Here is a 20669-nt window from a genome sequence, read left to right on the forward strand (position 1 = left end):
AGTTACCACCAAAACTGAAAGATCCAGGAAGCTTCACCATTCCTTGCACCATTGGCAATCTAACTTTTGACAAGTGCCTTTGTGATTTGGGAGCAAGAATTAATCTGATGCCCTTGTCGATCTTTAAAAAGCTGGATCTGCCTGATCCAAAACCCACATACATGTCGCTACAATTGGCGGACCGTTCCATTACTTACCCAAGGGGCATAGTTGAGGATGTGCTCGTCAAGGTGGATAAGCTCTTCTTTCCTGCAGATTTTGTTATTCTGGATTTTGAGGAAGATAAGAAGATTCCCATAATCTTGGGGAGGCCTTTCTTGGCTACTGGCCGTACCTTGATAGATGTGCAAAAAGGGGAACTTACTATGCGGGTCCAAGATCAGGATGTGACCTTCAACGTATTCAAGGCAATGAAATTCCCTACAGAAGATGAGGAGTGTTTAAAAGTGGATGTGATTGATTCCGCAGTTACTTCGGAACTCGATCACATGCTAATGTCTGATGCATTGGAAAAGGCCTTAGTGGGGGATTTTGACAGCGATGATGAAGATAGCAACGAGCAATTACAATATCTGAACGCTTCTCCATGGAAGCGAAAGCTCGACATACCATTTGAATCTCTTGGTACTTCTGACCTTAAGAATGCTGAAGGGAAGCTCAAACCATCAATAGAGGAAGCACCTACCTTGGAGCTCAAACCATTACCTGAACACTTGAGGTATGCTTTTTTAGGTGATTCATCTACGTAACCAGTTATTATTTCAGCTGACCTTTCAGGTAGTGAGGAAGACAAGCTCTTAAGGATTTTGAGAGAATTCAAATCGGCTATAGGATGGACCATAGCAGACATCAAGGTGATAAGTCCTTCATATTGTATGCATAAAATTCTATTAGAGGAAGGTAGTAAGCCAACTGTGGAACAACAGCGAAGACTGAACCCGATCATGAAGGAGGTGATGAAGAAAGAAATTCTGAAATGGCTAGATGCAGGCATCATTTATCCTATTTCTGACAGCTCGTGGGTGAGCCCCGTGCAATGTGTACCTAAGAAAGGAGGTATCACTGTGGTCGCAAATGAAAAGAATGAGCTCATCCCTACTCGAACAGTTACAAGATGGAGAGTATGCATGGATTATAGAAAATTGAACAAAGCCACAAGGAAGGATCACTTCCCTCTCCCATTCATTGATCAAATGCTTGACAGATTGGCGGGACATGAGTATTTTTGTCTTCTGGATGGTTATTCCGGGTATAATCAGATTTGTATTGCACCAGAGGATCAGGAAAAGACTACCTTCACTTGTCCATTTGGCACATTTGCTTTTCGTAGAGTTTTGTTTGGGTTATGTGGCGCCCCGGCCACCTTTCAGAGATGTATGATGGCTATATTCTCTGACATGATTGGAAATAACGTCGAAGTGTTCATGGATGACTTCTCCGTCTTTGGACACTCATATGATGAATGTTTGAATAATCTGCGCGCCGTACTCAAAAGATGCGTGGAAACTAATTTGGTGCTTAATTGGGAGAAATGTCATTTTATGGTGCGTGAAGGCATTATCTTTGGGCATAAGGTCTCTAGCAAAGGTCTGGAGGTGGACAAGGCCAAGGTGGGAGTCATTGAAAATCTTCCCCCACCTAATTCGGTGAAAGGAATCCGTAGTTTTCTCGGTCATGCGGGTTTTTATCGGCGATTCATCAAGGACTTTTCAAAGATATCTAAGCCGTTGTGCAATTTACTTGAGAAAGATGTGCCTTTCAAATTTGATGATGAATGTTTGGCAGCATTCGAGACTCTCAAGGAGAGTTTGATCACGGCACCAGTTATTACAGCACCAGATTGGACAGAACCGTTTGAGATGATATGTGATGCGAGTGACTATGCGGTAGGTGCAGTTCTGGGACAGCGCAAGAAAAATCTCTTCTATGTGGTCTACTATGCGAGTAAGACTTTAAATGGGGCCCAATCGAACTACACCACTACTGAGAAGGAGCTTTTGGCTATAGTCTTTGGCTTTGATAAATTTCGATCTTATCTGCTTGGTACGAAAGTAACAGTATTCACTGATCATGCAGCTATTCGCTATCTGGTTTCTAAGAAGGATTCGAAGCCGAGACTCATTCGTTGGGTGCTTTTACTTCAGGAATTTGAGTTAGAGATCAAAGATAGAAAAGGTACCGAGAATCAAGTAGCTGACCATCTCTCTAGGTTGGAGAATCCCGATTCTACTTCACAAGATAGGACATTAATCAATGAATCTTTTCCGGATGAGCAGTTGTTTGCAATTCAGGAGGAAGAACCATGGTTTGCAGATATTGTAAACTATCTTGTCAACAATATAATGCCGCTTAATTTGACATCCGCTCAAAAGAAGAAGTTTCTGCATGAGGTGAAGTGGTATATGTGGGATGAACCATATTTGTTTAGACAGGGAGCTGATCAGATCATCAGGAGATGTATCCCGTTCTGTGAGACGGAGGGGATATTACGAGACTGCCATTCCACGGTTTATGGTGGACACTATGGAGGTGAGAAGACAGCAGCTCATATTCTGCAAGCAGGTTTTTTCTGGCCTACTTTGTTCAAGGATGCTCATCAGTTTGTTTTAAGGTGTGATCGTTGCCAAAGAGTGGGAAATTTGTCAAGGAAGGATGAGATGCCATTAAATGTGATGCTTGAAGTCGAGGTCTTTGATGTATGGGGAATCGATTTCATGGGGCCTTTTATCTCGTCTTGCAATAATCAGTACATCTCGCTGGCAGTCGATTATGTCTCAAAATGGGTCGAAGTTAAAGCTTTACCGACAAATGATGCAAAGGCAGTGCTAAATTTTCTTTATAAGCAAATTTTCACAAGGTTTGGAACGCCTCGGGTAATCATAAGTGATGAAGGATCGCATTTTTGTAACCGTAAGTTCACTTCTATGATGCAGCATTATAATGTAATTCATCGAGTAGCTACTGCCTATCATCCGCAAACAAATGGTCAAGCGGAAGTGTCTAACAGAGAGATAAAGCGCATTCTAGAGAAGGTTGTTTGTCCGTCAAGGAAGGATTGGTCTTTAAAGCTCGATGAAGCTGTTTGGGCTTACAGAACAGCATACAAAACTCCACTTGGGATGTCACCATTTCAGTTGGTGTACGGTAAGGGATGTCATCTACCGGCGGAGCTTGAGCATAATGCCTACTGGGCATTGAAGAAATTGAACCTGGATTTAGATGCAGCTGGTAAGAAAAGAATGCTTCAGCTTAATGAACTTGATGAATTTCGACTTCAAGCGTACGAGAATAACAAAATGTATAAGGAAAAGGTGAAGAGGTGGCACGATAGGAAGCTACATCCTAAGTTATTTGTGCCAGGGCAACAAGTTCTGTTATTCAACTCTCGGCTCCGACTTTTTCCTGGGAAGTTGAAATCAAGGTGGTCTGGACCTTTTATTGTCAAAACTGTGTTTCCACATGGAGCGGTGGAAATTTTTGAGAATGATTCGGACCAAGCATTCAAGGTTAACGGTCAGCGGTTGAAGCACTACTATGGGGACATGGCAAACCGAGAGGTGGTTAGTGCCATTTTGTTGACTACTTGAGAAAGGTACGGAACGTCAAGCTAATGACGAAAAAGAAAGCGCTACGTGGGAGGCAACCCATGAATTGTTGTTACAGGAACCCTTAGAAGTTAATAACCTATCCAAAAATACAAAAAAATCAGAAAACAGGGGCTGAAAAAAAAAATTTCCAGAGACCCTCTGCGCGCCCGCGCAGCTAAGCTGAGCGGCCGCGCAGCTTGCTGCGCGCCCGCGCAGAAATGCTGAGCGGCCGCGCAGGAGTCGAGTTCCAGAAAATTTTTTGCAGTTCAGAAAAAAAAAAAACAAAAACAAAAACACAAAAAACCCATCACAGAACATAAACCCACGAATTCTTTTCCCATTACCCCATGATTTTATCCCTCAACCCCACTCCTAATCTAATTTAACCTACTCCACACCCTATATATACACACCTATCCTACATATCTCCCACAAACTTCCTACACTTAAACCCTCTCATAAACATCAAAAATCAGTTCTTACACACTTTTATTCACAAATCAATGGCACCCAAGAGAGCACGCACTATTGACAGCAGCAGCACAGTTCCTACTGCTGATCCATCAAGGGGTACTGCTGCAAGGCCTCGGTTAACTGACAGAGCTACGGAGGAGGAGTACACTAGGCTGTTGGGGAAGCCGATTCTGAAGGAGAGGGGGTTTTTACCATCAGGGAGGGATGGTGAGTTGTTGCCCATGATTGCAGAGAAGGGGTGGATAGCTTTTTGTGAGTCACCCGAAGTAGTACCGATGAGTGTTGTTTGCGAGTTCTACGCGAACGCGAAGGCTGAAAAGAATGGGTTTTCTGTAGTTCGTGGGCTGACGGTTGATTATCATCCTGCGGCGATTCGCCGTGTGATTGGACAGCGAGAGAGGAAGCCCGAGGAGGAGAACTGGAATGAAAAGACTGCTGAGGATTTTGACTTGGATTTGATTTGTGCGACTCTCTGTCGACCGGACACAGTTTGGAACCGCAGTCCAGCCAATAATGAGTATCGTCACTTTCCGGCGATCGCCATGAACAGGTATGCCCGTGCATGGAATGCATTTATATGTGCTAATATTTTGCCTTCTTCACATGCACACGAGGTCACAGTTGAGAGAGCACAGTTGTTGTGGGGAATTCTGAATGAGGAATACTATGTGGACCTTGGTGAGTTTATCTACCAAGGAATTCTGAAGTTTTTGAGGGGAGCAAAGCATATAAACATCCCTTATGCATCCACGGTTACGAAGCTATGCCGAGCAGTAGGAGTGAACTGGCCGGCTCATGAGCAGTTGCAGTTGCCAGCAGCTCCGATAGATTCTGGCACTCTGAATGGGATGCAGGAGTGGACCGGTGGTGAGCCTGATGAGCATGGGCTGGGTTATCGTCTTCCAGGAGGGCGTCCAGCACGAGGTGCTACTATGGCTAGGCCAGGGCGTGGTGAGGCTGGTTCTTCGAGAGCTCAGGAGGGTGCTGGGATGGGTGATGCCCAGTATAGGAGGCTTTCACGGCGGATGGATGCCATGTATGAGACGCAGAGCAGGTTTGCTCAGGAGCTCACTCTTGCGTTAGGGACTGCTTTTCGAGGCCTTGAAGCTGATATCCAGTGGCCAGTTTTTGGTGAAGACTCTGCATACCTGCCGCCTGATACTCCACCCACTGAGGGTGATGATGATGATGACTCCGAGTAGGTATACCATGTGTTCCTTTCTACTACCTTCACTGGGGACAATGAAGATTTTAAGTTTGGGGGTGGTAGTTAAGGAATATTTTGTGTGTGTCATATAGCTGCATATTCATTATAGTTAGTTCATATAGTTGCATAATTTTTGCCATATAGTTTTTTTATATAGTTTATTTGTTTGTCATATCATATAGCTCATGCATATACCATGATCCCTTTTGCAATGATTTATCGACGGAATTGTGATATTGATGCGAGTGTAGTGATAGCATTAAAGTGATATTAAGTTGTGTAGGTTGATATGCATGCTAGAAGCACTTGTATTTTCACTAAGTCTTAGAGAATGCTTAAGGGTTAGATTGTTGTTATGATCTGATTATTTTCGAGGATAATCTATTTATTATGCTTAGAATTTGATAATAGGTTCTTAGTGGTAAAGGCATGAAAAAGAAAAAAAAATGGAGTAAAAATGGAATTTGTTGCTAGTTGTGGCTAGACGTCAAATGGCTAGTAGCCGGCTCGCATGTTATGCGAGTAGTCTAGGGTTGAGCAAGATGGAGCGAAACGCACTTGCTCAGAAAAAAAAAAATTTTTTTTGCATAATTGATCAAGAGTGGGCTCTTTGGTATTCGAGTTATTAAGTTCTTAGGGGACTTTGTGCCTAGTGACCTAAGGCTTTTAGAGTCTGGGATCCGCTAACCTAACGCTCGTTACATGGATACCATTGTATAAGTCTTTTGTGGACCTCACTCATTGCACGGTCAAATAAGCATTTGAGTTGTAAATAAAAAGCACAATTCCGTAGTAAGCTCTAGAGTTCTTGTAGTGTTGTATATCACTTTGTGCCTAGAATTTTTATTCTTTGTATAATCGTAGGATTGCCTTGAAGATAGTCTAGTCATAGTAATTGGTCTAGTTCCGAAGCATATCTGTTAAGCATTTGCACATACCACGTTTTTGGCTGTATGTCCGTTTGCATGAGTTTATTGATCTTTAGTTGTCTAACTGCATTCGTTGAGATGTGACAATTTGGTTGGTTAATTGTAGTAAGGTGGATCGTTGCATTTTCATATAGATTGCATTCATGCATATTTTTACTTGTTTTGAGTCTGTGACGCTTGAGGACAAGCATCGATTTAAGTTTGGGGGTGTGATAAGTGACATTTTATACCACTTAGAACGTCTTAAAATGGCTTAAATTGGTGTCTTGAAATCAAGTATTTTGTGTATTTGATGCGTTTTTCTAGTGTTTATGCATTTCAGGGTATTAGTTGCATTTCGGAGGAGGAATCATCAAGAATAAGCCTTGGCATGTGTTCACCATTGCGAGAGGAAAAGAACAGGCAGATTACGGCGAAGAAATGGAGCAAACCTGGATTTTTTCCAGTAGGGTCCTGCGCGCCCGCGCAGCAATGCTGGGCGGCCGCGCAGCAGCCTTGCGCGCCCGCGCAGAAATGCTGAGCGGCCGCGCAGGGTCGGGGAAAAGGATAAATTATTTTAGACTTCTACTTCTGTTTGGCTTCCAACTTCTATGTAATCTGAGTTTTATGGGACTATTATATAAGTAGATTTGAGACGTTTTCACAAAAAAGAAAAAAGGAGATTATGTTTTAGATTGTGTTTTGCGCAAGAAGCGTAGGAGATAAGGAAGAAGACCGATTTAGCACACCGCAACGAAGAGGAAGCATATATTCTTGTGATTCTTGTTTCGTTGTAACGTTGGATGCTAGTTTTCTTGCTTTGACTTATTTACTCTTGTGACGTACTCAGTTTTAATATAATTAGTTTAGTTATTATTTTCTTGTGTTGTTTATCATGATTTCATATGAACCCATGATGGCGATAAGTTCTATTATGGGCTAATCGTGATCATGGGGTTGCAACAGATTTATTATAGAATTCTTTAGTTAATTGTTTAATACTTTAGTGTGTGATGATTGCATGATATCTAGTATTGGTTGTGCGTATTCGTCTTATGTGCGTCGCGAACATATAAGATAGGGTGTTAATCTCTTGTGAAGCGACGGTGGATCTTGAGATTTAGAACTTGCCATGCTAGCATAGGTTCATGTACGTTGTGCATGATTAGTGGGTAACTCTAACAGTTTTATTTGCCCTATGTAATCAAAAAGAATAACTTGTGCTTAAATCGTTGTGTTGTCAATTTCTGTAGACATATAGGAACTCAACATAATTGATGACTATTCAACTTCTATCTTAATTGTGGATGTTTGGTAGAATGGTATTAGTACAATGAAAGTTGGCTTTTATCAGTTCCGTGTTATTCGATTAATATCATCACTGTCACATGCTAAAGGTAATAACAATGGCTATAGAAGGAAGTAATAATGAAGTTGTGATCTCATGAGTGTTTTATTATTGATAAATTGAAGTGTTAGTTAAGTGGTTAATTAAGTAGTTAATTATAATTAATATTTAATCAACAATTTTAAGTGTTATCTTAACATTGAGAAGTAATCATACATTGGTGAGTGAGTTTAATTAGACAATAACTTAGTCTGAGTCTCTGAGGGAACGAACTAGAAAGTATTCTATATTACTTGCGAACGCGTATACTTGCGTGAATATTAGTGCATGTTTTTGCCCTAACAATCAGCCATTATACAGTGCAAATCTATATCTCACTATATAGATCCCGTCGGGCACCCAGGCACTACGGCCCATCTCAAGGCACCGGTTGTGTCCCGGTCCTTAGGATTAAGTAAACTTAATCCCCAAAGTATTATTATCCAGTCCCTGAAATAGCAACCGGAACAATCGGCATGCTTTGACATATTCTAATCACCAGAATATATGAACAATTTTGGAGTAGCAATTGGAATATGAATAACCAAGTCAAATGAAAAGGATAAGCAAGAATCGAAATGAAATAGGAACAAGCTAATCAAAAAAGTACAAGCGTGATAAGAATCTGAAGAGAATATCACTATTCTGAAAAATAGAATAGGGGAGAAACTTGCCTTCTGCGCGACTCACTACAATTAAATCACCTTCGTCTATCACCTACTCAACCTGCCTTGTTGGCTTAGCTTCTGTTAGCAAAATATACTGGTTAAGTCATTTTATACTTCAATTGCATCTTGAATCGACTTCATTTCGTTCTTATTATCTACCCATACGCTTATGACTAACTCGTATATTACATATAAGCAAGTAAGACTCGATTAACCACATAATACACATAAGCACATAATCATTTTTATAGTTAAAATAATTTTTAGAATCAAAATCGACTCGCTGATCGCTCCACTGATCACCATCTGCCTTGTTTCCCATTTTTTCGGAATTTTTCGGACTCCTCTCGGCACGCACTTCGACTGATAATCAAGCAAATAATAAAGTCAACTAATTTCTAGAAGAAATTAGGTCTTAATATTATTTTTAATGAAAAGAATTCATTTTTCAGAGTCAAAGGGCTTTCGTTTCGCTCAAATCGGACTAACAGTCTAATTAATATCGATTAAACACTGATAATTCAATTTATTATTCAATTTACATAATTGTTACAAATTTTTAAACCCTAAAATAATTTTTAAATAATTATTTAAGAAAAATCAAAGTCAAAAATAATTTTTCTAAAATTTTTGAAGTTAAAATGAATATGTTATGATTTATTGAAAGTTATTTGATTAATTATCAAAATAATTAATCATTTTTAAATAATTAATAAATAATAAATAACTAATAAATATTTAATAAGTAATTATTTAATAATCTAATATAATTAATCCCTAATTATTAGGATTATTATAATGTATTACAAATGTTTACAACTTATTATTATTTACTCGATTAGATCGATTATTTACAAATAAATAATCGATATTATTAGCTGATATGTTAATTATCGAATAAATAAGTTATTATTCGAATCAGAATCCAATTCACCGATCAACTACTCGCATTAATACGAGTTACTCACCCCTCTCGTATAATTATTAACACATTACGGTTATTAATACAATTTATACGATTTAAATCAATTATTTGTATTTAATTATTCGTTACGAATAATTATTACGATACTCTACGAATAATTAACTATCACTCGAATAATAATAATCGAACTTATCGTTCAGTTACCCGTATAGATACAAGTTACTTGTTTTATTTCCCTAATTATCGAATCTTTAAATAATACTATTCGATTAATTATTAATTCTTAATTATCAATTGATTACTTAATTACTACATAAAAAAGAAATAAATAAATAAATAGATAAACTATTAAATAATTACTTAAATAACTAAATTCGAATTTCTAATTTAAGAAAATAATTCAGAAATTATTAATAATATTTTACAGAATTTAAAACTAATTTTTAATTGATTTTCAGAATTAATAAAACTGATTTTTACTGTTATAATATATAAATAAATAATTAAAATTGCACAAACAGAAAACAGGAATGGGTTTTGGGTTTTATTGGATCAAACCCGGGTCGTACACCGGGTCGAAACCGAGTCGACCACGGGTCGCCAAGAACAGGCGCCCGGCTGCCTAGAATCCGGCACTGGGGTCTGTTTCCGGAGAGGCTCGTTCGTAGCCACCACGTAATGATTTTGCATCGTTCTGGCTGCCAACACAATCCCCTCAACTCCGTCATCACAACCACCCGCTCTGCAACCAACGACGATAGCCCAGCCGTCTCCTCCGGCCAAAAACGAAGCTTTTCCTGCGGGTTAAACCGGAAAAACGGGTCTTGCTAAAACGGAAACTAAATTCGATGATTCGGGTGTTAAATCAAATGTAATAACCCCAATTTTTGAGAAATTTTGAAACCCTTATGAATAGTGTTTTTGCTGAACGAGAAAACTTTTCATGCCACGCTATGTAGGGGTTCTGTTATTGATCTTATGGGATATTATTAGTACTCTATGAAGTATATAAGTGTATGTAAAGATCGTCAGAATCCAATTCCGATCACTTTGGTTTTTCCCGGAAATCCACAAGATACGGAGAGAATTGAGTATAAGGTAACAGGATAAAAAGGATTTAAATTAAAGGATTATAATAGAGGATCATAAAAAGGAATATAATGTATTGAGAAAGGTTAAAGGAACCTAAGTAATAAGATCCCGGGTATGATCCTTCAAACGATAAACGAGAACGAAAGTTAAGCGAACTGTATAACAGATCAGCGGTCATTAGTCAAACGATTAGGAAGTTAATCAAAGGGATTAGTGGGAATGATGTCATCCAACCAATAGAAAGAGGACAAGGAAGGGAGGATGACATCATGAGGATGACACAAGCATGACAAGGGAAGGAAGAAGGTGTGGTTGAATGAGAACCACACAAATTCAAGGGCAAGAAGGTAATTAACTAAAGCAAATACAAAAACCTAGCAACCAAGCAAAACAAATCACAAAACACCAAATCCTCCATTTCTTCATGAAGCTCTCGGCTTCTTTCTTAAGAAATGGGAAGTCCAAGCTCCTCCACTTACTATTTAGCAAGGTAATTATCTAAGCTTCCCCATGGATAGTTACATACTTCCTATAAGTTTAAGCTTCTAATTCCAAGCCAATCTTTTTCTATAAATCATGAAAGAAGATGGTGAATAGTGTTTTCAAGAACTAAAATTTGTGTTCTTGAAGTTTTGTTTAGATTAAGCTTGGATAAGGACTTTAAGGGTGATTCCAAGCCATTCTCTTGATTCTCCACTCTCCAAGGAAGGTATAAACTACAAACCCTAGCTTTAGTTTTGAGTAATTAGGATTGAATGTGTTTGATATAGCATATGTGAAGCATGATGCTTGATTGGTTGAAGTTTGGTTGAGTTTGTAGAGATTAGTTGGTTTTGTTGCATTGTTGGAGTTGTAAATCTTGGTAATTAGTTAAAGAACCTAAGTAAAACTTTTAGTTCATGTGAGGAATAAGTATAAATGGTTAATGTGGATTTGTTGGGGCTGTTATGATGTGGTTTGGAGGAATATTGGTTGTATGATTGAATTAGGGTTGATTTGTGGTTGGTATTGAATGGTTTAAAATTTGGGAAATCGCGTAAATATAGCCGTCGTAACGTCCGATTTCCTGTAGACTGTTTTTGTGCATAACATTAGGACCCGAGAACCCCCTGCTAGATTATTACCACTGCCATGTTTAGATAGCTCATGTTACGAGCTTCGTTTTGATATGTAGTTCGTTCGATTCCGATGCACGGTTTAGGAGAAACGACCGTTTCAAGTAACGGCGTTTCGCGAACGAAACTTTTTCCCCTCACCTTACTTTGAAACATAGGTTAAAGACCAAAAAGGGTTAATTAATGTATGAAACATTTATGGTAAGTGTGTTAGGCAGTTGGTAAGACACTCGCGAAGGAATCGCTTTAAAACTCGTAAAGGTTAAATTATTAAAAATGGTGGAGCCGAGGGTACCCGAGCGACTTAAGCAAATCAGTGAGCGCAAAACAAGCGTTAGAGTCTAAGTTAGTTAAAGTATAGAATTACAAGTGATTTTGGTTTAATTCCAACTTACTTGTTGCTTATAGGTTACCAGACTCGTCCCGAGCCATTCGTAACCCCCAGTCGCTCAGGCAAGTTTTCTACCCGTTATACTGTTGTTGTGATGTATATGTGTATATGCATGATCTTGCGATAAATGCATATTGGTTATTTAGCAAATTCTTGCGATATATTGTAGCATGTGATATGGTATATATGCATGCCTGCTTCATATTCTTGAAATATATATCTGTTGGTTCAGTTGATAATACCTATGCTAGAGAATAGCGGTAACTTGCATATACCCTTAGTATAGGGACCCAAAGGTGAAAATATTTTTCTAAAACCGGGAGTCGAGGATCCCGAGTAGATTTTGTATATATGGATATGGATATATATATATATATATTTATATTTATATATAAATATATATATATGGTTATAGTTTTCCAAACTATTAATCGAATAAGGTTTATTCGATAACTTTAACTTTATTTATTTATTTGAATATTATTTCGAATATTATTCGAGGGCTTATGACTCTTTTATATTATTATTGAATATTATTTGAATATTCATTCGAGGGCTTATGACTCAGTTTATATTATTTAATGAATATTATTTGAATATTCATTTGAGGATCTATGACTCCGATTATTTGCTGAAATATATTCTTTATTTTATTAAAGAATAAGGTGTTAATAATCAAACTTATTTTCGATTATTCAAATAAAGATAATACTTTCATATAAGTATATCTTTGGTTATTTAATACTCGTTTCAAGTATAAGTTTTAATACTTCTACTTCAATTATTTTTATAAAGATTATTCTTTATGGGAATATTATTTAAATAATAATATTTAGTCATTTTCTAAATATTCTAGGGACTGATTTACTTCATTAAATCAGCTTTACTCCAAACACTCTTTAAAGTGTTTTCGAGTCTTCAAAATGATTTTTAAAGTCAGGGCGGATCCCAAAACTCATTTTTATATTTAAGATCTTCCTTTTTAAGGGGATTTAAATACTCGCTCAAAACCTGGGGAATCCGGCTCTGTGGTGTATTTTATATTCGCAACGAGGTTGCAGTTTTGGTAAATGAATTGATTACTTGCCCAACGTTCGGGAAGTAAGCCCATCTAATTGAGTCGGCATAAGCGACAGGCCGGGGTACGGTCTATGAAAGTGTAAGTGGCTGGGTGGCAGCTCATCAACGCGTGAGGGGCCGGGTAACGGTCTAGCGCGAGGTCCTAATGCGGCCAGGGTGATGACCGGTGAGGAATTCATCCATCTACAGTAGAAAAGGTTACTTATTGGTATCTTTGCCTGATCAGCAAGATATCTGGTTTATGCCAAAATTCTTTTCCTTTCTAAAATTCATTGGATGTTTCAAACTCTGTTCATACTTTACATAACAGAGGTTCCAGGAAATGTTTAAGAGATATATATATGTGGATATATATATCGGGACTAAATAAAGTATCTCGTAACTTTATTTCATTCAATAATATTTCAAAGATTGAATCTATTCAAATCTTGTCTTGTAGTCTCATCTATGTGATGAACTTTTGAAACTGATTATAACTTGAACGGTGGTAGTTCAAGTAGTATTGGGAAAGATATAAGTATATTGGGGTATTTGGTAACCTCATCTTTTAAACTTATATCTAATTAATAATTGTCTTATGAATGACAAAGATTTTCAGAAAAATGTTGAAACAAGGTTAGATATATGAGATCACCTTGCAACGATATATTTTTTATACAGTTATACACTGGGACTTTGTGTATATTATGCATGGAAGAGGACTTCCAATATTTTGAAAAGTATATATGTATATATACTGAATATTTTGCGACTTCATCGCATTAAGATATCAAACTTGGTTCATTTCTTTTGACCAAGACTTTCATGAGTATTATGAGAAGCTCATATATTGTAAATCATTATACATATTATTTTGGTGGGCTTGCTGCTCACCCTTGCTTTATTTCTTCATCACACAACAACAGTTAGGAAAGATGGCCAGACTCCAGCAGACCCAGCGCAAGCGCGTGGGAAGCGTCCCGCGTCTTCCCGTTGATGTTGTAGCTGCTATAGCTGCAGAGGTAGATCTATTGTAGATCAGACCATCTACTTTTGAGAATCAATTATGTATAATTATAAATTGTGGCAGATAATGGCAATTAACTGTAAATTTATCAAGTAATCATTTTGGGTTGTAATAACTTTTAAATTGTGGATTCAAAGACTTGTACTTATTTAAATTTCATCTCTGAGACTATAACGGGTTGTGGTGTGTGTTAGTATGGGGTCACAGCATGAGGTTATTTATTATTAATTAAGTGAAGTGATATTGTGGAAAGAAAGACCGTGACAACCCGGATCCCCGACCCCGGATCTGGGGGTGTTACAGAAATGGTATCAGAGCTAAGCGTTATAAACCTCAGAGATGATGGGACGTTAAGATAATAAGTTCACTAAGATAATAAGAACTCTTGCCAAGTTCATAGTCAGACTACCTAACGTAGTACTGACAGTTAAAACCCTTATGGGAACCCTTATAAATGTAGCGATAGAAGCGTAGTTCGTTATCGTATAGAGTAGAGGGACTCCGAACCCTGAGGTTGAGGAGCAACAGCGCGATGATGTTTTATTACTAATTGGAGATCGGATTGTGGATCCGATAGAGTGTCCTAATGCAGGACCAGATGATGTTGATATTGAGGATGTAGCGGTTGAGGATGTTGTCCTAGAAGGGATAGTTGCTGAGAAGGATCTTATGGAGGATCCTGACAAGAATGAATAAAGGACCACTGATGAATTGATGACCATGGTTAGGTCGACTACCAGAGGTAGGATTGGTCGGTCACTACCAGAGGTTCGTTCAAGTTTGTAAAGATAGTAGCCCCTTTAACGCGGCTTACTCATAAGACTGAGAAGTTCGAATAGGCAGAGAAATGCGAGAACAGCTTTTAAGAACTGAAGCAAAGGTTGGTGACGGCCCCTATGTTGGCGTTGCCGGAGGGAAAAAGGAGATTTTGTGATTTGTAAGTGACGCTTCGCATAAGGAATTAGGGTGCTTCTTATATAGCACAGCAAGATAATCGCGTCTGCGTCAAGACAATTAAGGGAATTTAAAATTCGATATCCCCACCCTTGAGCTTGGGCTCGTGGCAATAGTTTTGCCCTAAAGATTTGAGGCACTACTTGTATGGAGAGAAGTGTGAGATTCACAAACCATAGGAGCTCTAGTACATTCTTACGTAGAAAGAGCTCAACATACGCCAGAGGAGGCGGTTAGAGCTAATCAAGAATTATGATTGGGAGATTCTTTATCATTCGGGGAAAGCCAATGTGGTGGCTGATGCCCTTAGTAAAAAGGAGAGACTCAAGATGATAATGTCTTTGGGAGAGTTTATAAGAGATTTTGAGAAAATGGAAATAGTAGTGAAGGTAACCGGAGCCGGTACCGAAAAGCTGTTTGAGATAGCAATACAGCCTGAATTATTGGAAAAGATCATATTGTGCCAGAAAAAGTTATGAATGAAGGCAGAGAGCCAACAAATAGATAAGAGGTTAATACCGAGAAAGATGAGAAGGGAATAATGAGGTATTCCTACAGAATTTGGGTTCCAAATGTTTAAGAGCTTAAAGATGAGATCTTAGATGAAAGCTAGTTTGAGGAATAAGATTTAGAGCAAACCCTGAACGTGATAGTCAGGGAGGTCGCCATCAAGATAAAAAGGAACCCATGACATAATGGAGTGGAAAATGAGGATTTTAAATTAAAAGATGACCCCAATTATGGGGAGTAGGATGAAACATTTCATACTAAGGAAACAAAAAGTCGAGTAAGGAAAGGAGACCCGAGATGGTACCCCTATACGGCAATTCATGGACCTGTCTAAAGAAAGCTTAGACTATTATCCCCAACCACCACCCTGAGGAGACAGTTAGGTGAGAAATTCTTTCAGGACCTTTAAATCGCTAAGCTCTCAGAGTTCCAAGGAACAGGCTGACCCAGCCGAGGTAAGAGCCTGACTAAAGGAAATATAGGAATCATTTGAGATTCAAAATGATTGATGAACCACAAAAGACTGTTTTTATCACTCACCCTCCTAAGAGAGAGACCACCCGCTGGTGAAAGGCCAAGGAAGGCACGGAGCAAGAGATTATAATAAACTGATTTAAGTTCAGTCAATTGTTTTCAGGAAAGTACTTCCCAAGGTTATGGAGATAATGTAAAAGCTTTAGAGCCATAACAAAGGCAGACGAGTATGATGAATTATGAATCTAAGCTGTAAAAGTTGTTAAGATTCGTTCTGAAGACGCGAATCCAGAATGACGGGATATTTGAAATCAATGCTTATGTTGTGTTGGTTCATGAAATAATGATAAGAGAAAGGAAAATAAAAAGGAATTGAAGTGGAAAGGAATAAAAAGGCAACAGAGTTTGAGGAATGATAAGGGAGTTGGGTATGAGGAAACCCTAAAGACTCCTATTAATAGAAATAGAAAAGTATATGATCGTCAGGATGAGGGTGATTCACCATGAGTTAAAGTTGACGGTTGAAGGCATAAGAGATGCATATATTTTATCCCCTTTAAGTTGGGAGGATTCGAGGAAACATTGAGATAGTTCGAAGGATAAACAATGAGACGCGGATAGACTGAGGAGACAAGGAAGTAAGAAACTAGGAAAATTGGATGAAGGAAGTGACCTTCAAGAATGTGAAGTGTAAGACCGGTGGCATGATACCCAGAAAGGGAGACGCCAGGTATGAAAGATATCCCAACATTGAGATGACTGTTGAGATAAACAACAAAAGTAAATAAGGAATTATTAAGAAGAAGTTCACGTTGAACATGACCAATATCTTCCAGATCATCCATGTGATCATTACCAAATCAGGAAAGACAAGCGGATAACCGTTGTTATCTTTTGGAGGCCATATGGATTGACCTCAATTTGAATAAGGATGCTATTATGAAGTTAGGTATAGACTATCGAGGTGGAAATGATTGAACAAGATACCCTTATCAGGGATATATGACTTTATTTATCCATGGAAGGATGCTTGTACCTTTTTAGAGGTGGAATTAAGGATAGAGCATCGGTAACTTAAAACGAATCCTAGGGGAATGCATAAGGGTTGGCATTTCACCCTTAATAGGGATAGTATGAGTTTTGACAGTATGAATTGGAAAGGATTAAGGTAACAATAACCTTTAAGAATTAGTGGAGAAATTTTTTCAGAGGTATATAGACAATGGTTCTAGTAATAGTGAATGGTATTTTGATATGCCCTGTATCTAGGGAATACAGGAGGAACGATTGAAGGATAACCTTAGAGGTTTTACAAGGAGAAAGGTAATATTCAAAATTCTCAAGAATAAAAATGTTGATAAAAGAAATATGACGTAATTATAATGATGCCAAGTGGGGCACGTGTTAAACCACGAGAAAGTATGGATCGAACCAGTAATGGTCAAAATTGTTCAGGGCAATTAGGACTTAAGATAAAAAAAAAATGTTCTAAGTATGATTGAGAGTCAGTCTTGACAGTGATTAGCCTCTAAAGACTGAGGCAATAACTTATGGAAAAATGGTGATATTTTTTTTCCCATCTGATTTTAAGGAAAACATCTTCACTCAAGCAGTGATCGGAAATAAGGTAGAAAATTTATTTGGAGGTGGTTAAAATGACATTGACTGTAAGGAAATTTTACTATCAGGAAAGGCCAAAGAGGTGGCCGACACTTTAAAGGTAAGAGGATAATTATAGGCGCGTGTGCCAAAAGAATACAGTGATGATGGTTAAAAATTTGAAGGTTGAATTATGGTTTGGAAGATTGACATTCCTTGTGATGACTGTGCAATATCCAACCGTAATAGTAGTTGGTAAAGGTTTAATTCGTGTAATCGCCATGAACGGGCTATCTATCTTAGAAGGTCCTATCTTGAGATAAGCCAGGACCATGTTTCAAAAAGGACTAGATGAACCCTTGAGTTAATTCTTCTATTTAGGGCGTATGATTAAGAATGGTATTAACCTGCTATCGTTGCTTTGATTGAAACTCTTCTGCACTTTTATCTGCTTCATGTCATGTATGTATGTCAGGATCAGGAGTGTTCTTCATGAATCAGGAATGGTGATTATGTTACCTCCTTAGAAGGATTTGATACGAGATGTATGGACTCCGTATGGTTAGCTATTAAGACTTCATGGAAAATGAATGACTACAGTAGGTCAGTGGTGGACCATAGTAAGGCAGCAATGATTCTGCGGGTAATGAGCTGATTACAACCGTGAGAGTTGTATTGGAATGGGTGTTGAGATTGAGTACCACTAATCGGGTCGTGGTAGTGTATAAGTTATCATTGATAGACTAATTAAGTAGAGTATCTACCTAGTGAATTATTATTCTTCCTTATCAATAGAGAGTCGTATTATTATACGAGGAAGGTTGCAGTGCAAGCATAGAATTCAAGTAACGATGATGTCTAGAATGAGATCCCAGATTCGATTTTCGATGTCGAGGGAGTTTCAAAGGTAATTGTGTATAAGCTCGAGGAAGAGCATGGGTCCATAGAATGATGGACGGGATAGCGAAAATATTTAGGCACGTGAAATGCGATGCTATAATACTTGATGTTGATATAAATACATATATATTTTGTTCTTCTATGACAAACCTCTATAGTTCAGAGGTAGATTCCAAGCCAGATATTTTATGGCAATAAAATTTTTTATGAATATACAATTCTCTTCAATTTGTTCTTTTCTCTTCTTTTCATTTCATGTAAGCTGAGAAGAACAACCCTTCCAGAAGGGGAGGTATTGCCGAATGACTATCTATCTGTGTGATAGAAGCCGAGTAGGATACCAGCTATTGTTTAATTGCTTGTCAAGTACTAAAGGCTGGCCACCTTCTGTACTAACTATGCGATATAACAAGTGTTCATGATCATAGTGATCTCTCAACAAATTCCTTTACTTCTACATGATTAATCAAACTTTGGAAAATAGAAACAACTGAAAAAGGAGTAATAAAGTGGTGGTAGTATGCGGAATGGGAACACATTCGTGATACTAAGGTTGACGTGGTTATTAAAAGGTTATAGAACGCTAGCGAGCAAAAGTATAACCAGTATAATATTAGGAACGAAAGGTGATAGCGATTACGAACTGGAAAAGAATGGGTATTGAGAAGCAAAAGTTCTAATGCTAAAAGCTATAATGAGAGTCTGTGCAATAGACTTGAAAGAATTTGGAATGATCATTTAACGCGGATTAAGTTATCTTACGACAATAGATCATATGTCAGTATTGAGGTATCGCCTTATGAGATCCTTGAGGGAAGACAATGTCGATCTCCCTTATGTTAGGATGAAGTTGTAGAGCGCAAGATGCTCGGACCCGCAGTAGTCCAAAGGACCAAGGATATGATAGATCTAATCAGAGGACGGCTGGTAGTAGCCCAAGATGGTCATGATAAGTATGTTGATTTGACACGAAAGGATAAAGAGTATGAAATAGGGGACCTAGTAATGTTATAGGTATCCCTTGGAAAGGATTGATGAGGTTCGGAAAGAAAGGAAAGCTAAGTCTACAATTTGTTGGACCCTTGGATATATTAAGACGTTTGGGAGGTTAGCATATGAGCTAGCCCTAACCCCGAACATGTAGCAGGTCGTAACGTGTTTCACGTATCAATGTTAAGGAAGTGTAATTCAGATGCCAGACAAATAGAGGCATATGAGCGCATAGATATGCAACCCGACGTAACCTATATGGAGCAACCAGGAAGGGTTATAGAGTGAAAAGGAACAAGTGCTTAGGAGAAGGATTATCAAACTAGGCAGAGTTTGGTGGTAGAACCACAATGTGGGAAAATTGACTCGAGAGTTAGAAAGTTTAATGCTAAGAAAGTATCCCCATTTGTTTTCTATCTGATTCCGGGACGGAATCCTTTTAAGGAGGGGAGACTGTAATAACCCCAATTTTTGAGAAATTTTGAAACCCTTATGAATAGTGTTTTTGCTGAACGAGAAAACTTTTCATGCCACGCTATGTAGGGGTTCTGTTATTGATCTTATGGGATATTATTAGTACTCTATGAAGTATATAAGTGTATGTAAAGATCGTCAGAATCCAATTCCGAACACTTTGGTTTTTCCCGGAAATCCACAAGATACGGAGAGAATTGAGTATAAGGTAACAGGATAAAAAGGATTTAAATTAAAGGATTATAATAGAGGATCATAAAAAGGAATATAATGTATTGAGAAAGGTTAAAGGAACCTAAGTAATAAGATCCCGGGTATGATCCTTCAAACGATAAACGAGAACGAAAGTTAAGCGAACTGTATAACAGATCAGCGGTCATTAGTCAAACAATTAGGAAGTTAATCAAAGGGATTAGTGGGAATGATGTCATCCAACCAATAGAAAGAGGACAAGGAAGGGAGGATGACATCATGAGGATGACACAAGCATGACAAGGGAAGGAAGGTGTGGTTGAATGAGAACCACACAAATTCAAGGGCAAGAAGGTAATTGACTAAAGCAAATACAAAAACCTAGCAACCAAGCAAAACAAATCACAAAACACCAAATCCTCCATTTCTTCATGAAGCTCTCGGCTTCTTTCTTAAGAAATGGGAAGTCCAAGCTCCTCCACTTACTATTTAGCAAGGTAATTATCTAAGCTTCCCCATGGATAGTTACATACTTCCTATAAGTTTAAGCTTCTAATTCCAAGCCAATCTTTTTCTATAAATCATGAAAGAAGATGGTGAATAGTGTTTTCAAGAACTAAAATTTGTGTTCTTGAAGTTTTGTTTAGATTAAGCTTGGATAAGGACTTTAAGGGTGATTCCAAGCCATTCTCTTGATTCTCCACTCTCCAAGGAAGGTATAAACTACAAACCCTAG

This window comes from Apium graveolens, chromosome 2 (assembly GCF_009905375.1).
Source record: "Apium graveolens cultivar Ventura chromosome 2, ASM990537v1, whole genome shotgun sequence".
Lineage (NCBI taxonomy): Eukaryota > Viridiplantae > Streptophyta > Magnoliopsida > Apiales > Apiaceae > Apium > Apium graveolens.